Here is an 8,100-nt window from a genome sequence, read left to right on the forward strand (position 1 = left end):
TACCCATTCTACGTCCCGGCACTTTGGAATGTAGAGGACTATTGGTGACAATACCATCCGAGATGTGATTTGTTGTGATGTGTTGCATTACATGATGGCATGAGAATTTAAATGATGTTTTTCATTATTCTGCTCACTGGGCTCTTGTAGCTCACCCATTTTTCCTTAACCCCCAGGCTTGCAGGTACGGGCTAGACAGAGAAGTCAAGGAGAGTAAAGTCATGTATTTGTAATAGATAGGAAGTGGACATGATAAATTATAAGATGATGTAAAGTTGAATAATCATGTTATGTGTAATGATATTGAGGATTAGAGGTTGTGCTTGACTTTATGTAAAGGTATCCCTTTTAATACATGATCCTAGATGTTTTATGATGATTATGTAAACCAACTCAACTTATGATGTATCGCCCATTGGGGGCATTGATGAGATCCCACAGAGGGGTCAAAGTTATGGTTATGTTTATGTTCAGTGCATGCACAGGTTGAGTTTGGTAGATGAGAGAATGTATGAAAGAAAAGTTTTAATTTTTATGTATGATTGTTGATCATGTATAGGATTAAACATGTTTACAGGTTATATGTCAGGCTTGCTACGGGTCCCGGCGGCCTTAAGCCGACCTGGATCCTAGCGCCGGTAGCGGTCCGATTTTCGGGTCGTTACACATGATGGAAATCCTAATGTTGTAGTGGTCCGTCTTTTTGGGGCCAGATGACAAGTATAGAAACGTTGGATATATGTCTTCATTTACTATTATTATTATTAGTGTTTGAAAATAGATATTTATCATTTATAAATAATTAGATAAAATTGATTGTCCATAAAACAATGTCAATAATATTTTTGAATATCAACTATTCTTGAGAGAAACTTATCGAAAGGAGTTGTAGCCATCAAACGTATAAAAAGAAGGCCTATTGAACATAAAATGCCAAAAATTTACATTTAATCACAGATTATAGCTAAAATTGAAATAAAACTTTCAATCTAAGATGATAAAGTCACATCTTTTATATTTATTGTAATTGTAGCCAATCCATTAAATAAATTGTCCAATTTGATATAAAAGTCCAAAACTTTATGTTTAATCACGATTATAGCTAAAAATTTTTAATTTTATACCCAACCTTTTTAAGTTTTGTTGCAATTATATCCAACTCATAAAAAGCTTTTGATAAATTTTAAATTGGTTCAAGTATCATGCAATATATTTTTTTTTTGGCAACAAAAAGGTACAGGCGTAATGAGCTTTGGTCCAAAAGAACTAAAAGACAATCAAGAATACTCTGTTCTACAAGTTTGAAAGTCAGGATACTAATTTACTTGAATATAAAATTGAGAGCTTGTAACAACAATCTTAAGGGCAAATTTGATAGCAAATAGGAACAATTATAGTCAATGGGTACTCAAAATTTAATCAAGATGTCAATCTTTGCAAAATTTGTTATATAAAAGGAGTTTTGAAGTTGTGCCCCTCTTTAAAATCCGAGAAGCCCCACTGTAGGAAATGACAAAAAAAGTGGGACTAGTTTTAATTAACATAAAAGAGATAATAGGGAAGCATGCTTTCTAGTTGTATAGGGTCTATTCTGCTGTAGGAATTGAGCCAAAAAGGAATATTACAGATAGGACTAATGGTGACTGGATTTAAAAGAATTGGGAATTGATTTTAAAATTTTTTTACTTCTAGGACTTATTAAAAGTCTTTTGGGACCTGGGATGTTGTTTGTCCCTTTAATATTTAATGATTTTCTTGTAAAAAATGAAATAATGGAGAATATGAATTATTAAGCTGTACGTAACATGCCAGTTTTGTGTAGTATTAGATATGTGGTCTATATGCTATTATTGGTAATATAAAAACATTTGTTTTTTTGCACAAGATAGTGTTGACATCTTGAATTGTCTAATTCTATTGCATCCTTTTTCTTTCTTGTAGCATTTAAGTTACTTTAATTATTTCTTCTGTTAAATAATATTCTTTTTTGTAACCAAGGCCATAATTTAAGATGTTATATTTTGATATTTAATTCAGAACACATAATTTTGGGTGCATTTGTTTCTATCAATTCAATTTTTTTTTTTTAGCATATTTGATAGTTTTTGCTTTACTTTTGTTCACAATATTCTAAGCATCTATCATATTGTGGTTCAGAGATGACAAGTGCATATTTAACTGTATCTCTAATATGGTACAGGCGTGCATTGGTTCAAAAGTTATTACTAGTGAATCCTTGCCAGCAATTAGGAAGGATGTCTTGGCCAAGTGCTATGGTAAGATGTACATAATTATGGTAACATTTAGGTTACATTTGGTGCATACTTAACACTTAGGATGTCTCCTCCTATAATGTTTGTCCTTTGATGAAAGCACAATAATTGAAAGTTTATTAATACTTGTCCGCAGAAAAATATAATTGTTGAGTCATCCTTGGGATAAATTAGTAAAACCCCTTTAGATTTGTGATAATATATATTTTATTATCTGGTATTTTTTAAATTTCCAATTTTGCAATTTTAGTACTCATTCTGCCTTCAATAAGAAGTGTGTAAGATTTTGAGGGATTAAAATACCCTATGATATAACAATTCAAGAATAAAGTTAAATAAAATTTTAAAATTTCTTACTAACGTTGACATAATTTAAAATGTTAAGACTAAAAATAGCACAAGAAATTTGCAATCTTAGATTCAAGATCTAACTTTGGGATGTATAGTAACTAGTTTTGAAACACTATGAAGGAAAGCATATATAACAACAAGTCTCGGGAGATTTTCATAATTTCCTTGAAATTACTCATTGCCAAACTGAGCTTTTAGTAATTAATTTTCATGAAATGACCAAGTCTTGCTTCCCACTTTTGTCTGCGGTGGATTTATCTTCCCATTCTTTTTTCCTCTTATAGGATTTTGTTATTCTATTGAAGACAGGATATGAAAGCTTAACTAAAGGACAAGAAGAAAAGTGAACCGTGCTTATTAGTTTATAATAGAAAAATATTTTTCCCTCTTGTAGGTGGGGACATTTCAAGAAAAAAGAAGTTGCTCAAGAAACAGGTATATTGGTATTTAATTAAAAATGTATTTTGCCAGAGTATATTTTACATAAATAATGAAGTGATAAATCATTAGTCTTTTTTGCAACACAGTTTTAGCAAATATGAACTGCACTACAGATTGTACCGAGGCCCCAGTTTCATTCACTTAACTAGCAATGTTTCTTGGTCCTTTATATTTTGGCGTCACAATTCATAGAATCTGATGGTCAAATAGATTACAAATCAAGTTATATGATCGTATTCCTAGTGTGCTTTAAACATTATGGTGTTGACCCAAAAACATTTGAAGACTACATGAATATGTGATGACTGTGAAGAATTTTGGGAGGAATTTTTTATTCTATTCCTATTGAATTGATTTTTACAAGGTTTGAGTATTTGTATACAAGAATCAACCTAAATTAGGAATATTTATAATAAGAATAAAATCTCTTAAATCAAACCTAATTAGGATCTCAAAGATTTGAATCCTCCTAATTAGGAACCTTCTATGTTGGTCAACGCTCCCCTTAAGTTGGTGCATAGATGTCACACATGCCCAACTTGCAAACCAAGGTATGATAGGTCTTGTTACTGAGTCCTTTGGTAAACACATCAGCTAGTTGTTCATCGGAAGTCACGTGATCTAATCTCAAGACACCATTTATTAACTTCTCTTTAATGAAGTGTCGATCAATCTCTATGTGTTTCGTTCGGTCATGTTGAACCGGATTGTGAGCTATTGATGGTAGCATTATTGTCACAGTACAAGAGGAGTTTGTCCCTCTTCAATAGTTTCAATTCTCCCAACAATCTTTGCAACTATAGGAGTTCACAAATACATTGTGCCATCGCTCTATATTCCACCTCAGCACTTGATCGAGCAACAACACTTTGCTTTTTGCTTCTCCAAGTGACAAGGTTTCCTTCCACAAGTGTACAATATCCACTAGTTGACCTCCTATCATCAAGGGATCCAGCCCAATCTGTATTTGTGTGAATGAATGTATGCGAAGATGACCATGTTTAGAGAATAGTAGACCTTTTCAAGGAATAGACTTCAAATATCGCAAAATGTAAAAAACAGCTTGCATGAGAGACTCACGAGGATCATGCATAAATTGACTGACTAAGCTGACTGCATATACTATGTCTAGTTGAGTATACGAAAGATAAATCAGTCTACCTGCTAACCTTTGATATCTGCCCATATCCATTGATTCACCAATCCCTGCTTGTAGCTTGTGATTGCTCTCAATGGGAGTTGTTGCTGGTTTGCAACCTAACATACCAGTTTCTTCTAAAAGATCCAGAATGTATTTTCTCTAACAAATAAAGATTCTCTTCTTTGACCCGGCAACCTCGATTCACATGAAATATTGCAGTTTTCCTAGATCTTTAATTTTGAATTCCTGAGCCAAAAGTTTTTTCAGTCAAGTCATCTCTTCAGTGTCATCTCCTGTCGTTACTATATCATCAACATAGACTATAAGAAGAGTAATTTTACCTTTGTGATGTCTGATAAATAGGATATGGTCAGCATTGCTCTGTTGATAGCCAAAGGAAATTATAGCTCTACTAAATCAATCAAACCAAGCTCTGGATGACTGTTTCAACTCATACAAAGCCGTCTTTAGCCATGCACCTTTCCTTGTGTTTTTTCATCAGCAAATCCATAAGGGATTTCTTTATACACTTCCTCCTCCAAGTCTCTGTGGAGGAATGCATTTTTCACATTAAATTTTTGTAGATCCCAGTAAAGGTTGACAGTACGAAATAGCAATATTCTAATTGAGTTCATTTTGGCAACAAGAGCAAATATCTCCTGGTAATCTACTCCATAGGTTTGAGTGTATTCCTTGGCCACTAGTCTAGCCTTGAATCTTTCAATTGATCCATCTGCTTTGTGTTTTACAGTGAACACCAATTTGCAACCAACAAGTTTCTTCCCAGGTGGGAGAGTGACAAGTTCCCAGGTCTCATTTTTTGCTAGTACTTTCATCTCTTCAATCATTGCTTCCTTTCATTTAGGATCTGCAAAAGATTCCTTCCAATCCTGTGGAATAGACACAGAAGAAATAGATAAGGCAAAGACTCTATAGGATGGAGACAAAGAATCATAAAAGAGAAAGTTAGAAATAGAGTGCTTTATGCAAGATCTAACTCCTTTTCTTTGAGCAATTGGTTTATTTAGATCATCAAAGGGCTCAAGGTTTAGGGATGACTCACCAGATGGAGAAAGAGGAAGATTCATGACACTGAATAGGCTGCATAATGGCTTTTTCTGCTTTTGTTTTGTCTCTTCTTGAGTATCTCCTTAAATATGATTTATCTAAATGACCAATTTGGTCACTAATAGTCTCCTGATCACCAATAGTCTCTCTTTGTATAGTAGTCTCCTATAGAGTAAAATGTTCTATAGTTATAGGAATTATCTCTTCTCTGTCATTGTTCTCCCCCTGAAGAGGTGATGGGGTAGTACTGAAATAAGGTTCAGTCTCTCTAAGTATGAACAAAACATGTGCATCCAAATATCTTTGGTGGAACAATATAAGCATTTTTTCCTTATAGTATCTCTAAAAGGCTTTTAAAGGCAAGAGCTTTAAGAGGCATTCTATTAGTGACCTTAAGAATGGGTTCAATGATGCTTTAACATGGTGGCTTACTTTTTAATTGTAGGTAATTTGGCTAAAGTTGTCTAAATTTATTAGTGTATACACCATGAAAAAAGAAAGCTAGATGCCCAAAACCCTTTGTTATGGTTTGTTTCAATCCTACAACTGAAACTTGGATTGTCTTTTGATATTAGAAGTTATGCTTTCTAATAAGGAAAATCTAGATAAATCCAAGCTTATTTCTGAAGCAATTGACATGAGCTGAAGCCCAAGCTTATTCTAAGTAAGTCCCTAAGTGTTTAGGGCCAGAACTACATAGGATAACCTGAAAATAGTGATGGACAATTTCTCCTAGAAGTGTAAATAAACCAAGCTATTCTTGAGTTATTCGAGGTTTGACTCGATAAAAGTTCGACCGAATTTGACTTGACTTCTAAATGAGCCAAGCGTGAGCTTAGTTTTTAGGCTCGTTTAGTAAACAAGTGAAACTTGAGTTCCATAGTATTCGTCTCCTTAAAACTCATGAGTTCAGCTTATTTTCAAATTTATGAGCAAGCTTGCGAACAAACTCATGAGTAGACTCGTTAAGCATGCTGGAGCATGCTGAGTCCAATATAATAAGAAAATTGAGTTCAAAGTCTGGATAAATTTTTATGAGCCAAACTTGAGTTTTCTAAAATTTAGATCTGAGCAATTTGATTACACTATTAGATTTACAAATATTCACATTGTTAAGATTTAAGAGTTTATTTTCTACAAATTTATGAGTTAACTTGTATATATACTTATTTAACTAAAATTATTTAGTTTTAAGCTTATTAATTTTAAATTAAAATTTATTATAATTGTAAAAAAATTAAATTGTTCGTGAGGTATTTGATATTAGACTCGATAAAAACTCCGCACTTAAGCTCTTCAAAGCTCTCTTAGCTCGGTTTGTTTATACCCCTAAGTTCTATCGTCAGCCTCATCCATCCATCCAACTTGAGAGCATCAAATGGCTTCTAGTACTTGTAAATCTAATTTTCATTTGTTTTGGAGTCAAACTGAGTGCACATCATCAATTGTATACGCTGCAGTTTACCATATTAATAAAGTAAAAATGCCAAGAATTAAGGATATATCGGAACATTTGGCCTAGTCTATATCAGAATATGTGAAGAGTTCTGACAATGATCAAGTTGATCAGTAAATGCAAGAGTGCACCGTCAGAAAGATATTTGGGTATTTTCCTTTGTTTTCGTTGGTGTTTGCAAATTACCTATAGTACGGAAATCAAGAGCTCAGTAGGTCAAAGGTATTGATATGTTTTCATGTGACAATTATCCATTAGTTTGACCATAGCATAATCAATTTTTTCCTTCAAGCAATTGAACAAACTGAAGAAATATCATTGATAATCTAAGGTTATGTATAACTTTTGTCATGTTTCTCTCTCATCAGGCTGAAGGGAAGAAAAGAATGAAGGCAATTGGCAAGGTAGATGTACCTCAAGAAGATTTCATGGCTGTATTGAAACTTGAAAAGGAGGTGTTGTAATGAATAATATATTACTTCTTAACTTGTAATGTTACTTCCTGTTAATGCAATATGAAACTTAGCCATGAAAATAAACAAGTTTGTGCCCGTTTATTTTGAATCATCTGTTTATTTTCCCTTTGAGGCTGTTATGTTGCAAAGCTCACTACTCAAAATGAGTATATTTTAACCGAGTGGGATTCATAAGTTGATTCAATTTCATAGATCAAGTGAATCAAATCACTTCACATTGTATTTATGTTTATGTGAACATGAAAGAGTAATCGGAAGTTATATCACATATTTTGGTTGATTTAATTTATAAAAGACATGATTGACCCAGTTATATTTAAGATTTTTCCTTCCCAAATTTATTAGTTTTTCTTACACCTCGAGTTATGCGGTTTTTTATTGTCTATATAAGATCTACAGTTTCACCTGAATAAAATTGATGGCATTTGACATTTTTTTGTTTTATTTTATTTTATTTTTTTGTCAATGCCATATTTTTAGTTAATTTATTCAATAAATTAGATTTGTAGGAAATAGTTGATAGTTAATTCTATTTTGAATGTATAAGATCTTAAAAAGAAAGAGATCCCCCATTTAAGTCTATAATTGATCCTATAAATCTTCTTATGATTATGCGATCTCTACAAGATAAAATAATTATCTTGATTCTCTATATTTACAGTTGTATATTACGACGCTTTTCCCTCAAGTTGGAGTATAAATGTTAATTATATTTAGTTTCTTATGTAGATACTCTATTCGAGATTTATTTAATGCTTTTGTGAATAAATCACATAGTTATTCTTTTGTCTTCACATATTTTATAGAATTATATTTTTCTGAATCTTTTTTTAGAAAAAGCAGTGATAGTCAACTTCAATGTACTTGGTGCACTCATGATATACTAGATCTGGA

General features: G+C 32.5%; 1 long non-coding RNA gene across 1 annotated transcript; it reads left to right on the forward strand.

Annotated features, from left to right (window-relative positions):
- The first annotated feature begins 2,174 nt into the window (after positions 1–2,174).
- On the forward strand, positions 2,175–7,334 carry LOC110628883. Its single transcript, XR_006348316.1, has 3 exons — positions 2,175–2,276; positions 3,019–3,059; positions 7,099–7,334. It is a non-coding gene; the product is annotated as an uncharacterized LOC110628883 (long non-coding RNA).
- The last annotated feature ends 766 nt before the right edge of the window (positions 7,335–8,100 follow it).

The sequence above is a fragment of the Manihot esculenta genome, chromosome 13 (genome assembly GCF_001659605.2).
Source record: "Manihot esculenta cultivar AM560-2 chromosome 13, M.esculenta_v8, whole genome shotgun sequence".
Taxonomy (NCBI): Eukaryota; Viridiplantae; Streptophyta; class Magnoliopsida; order Malpighiales; family Euphorbiaceae; genus Manihot; species Manihot esculenta.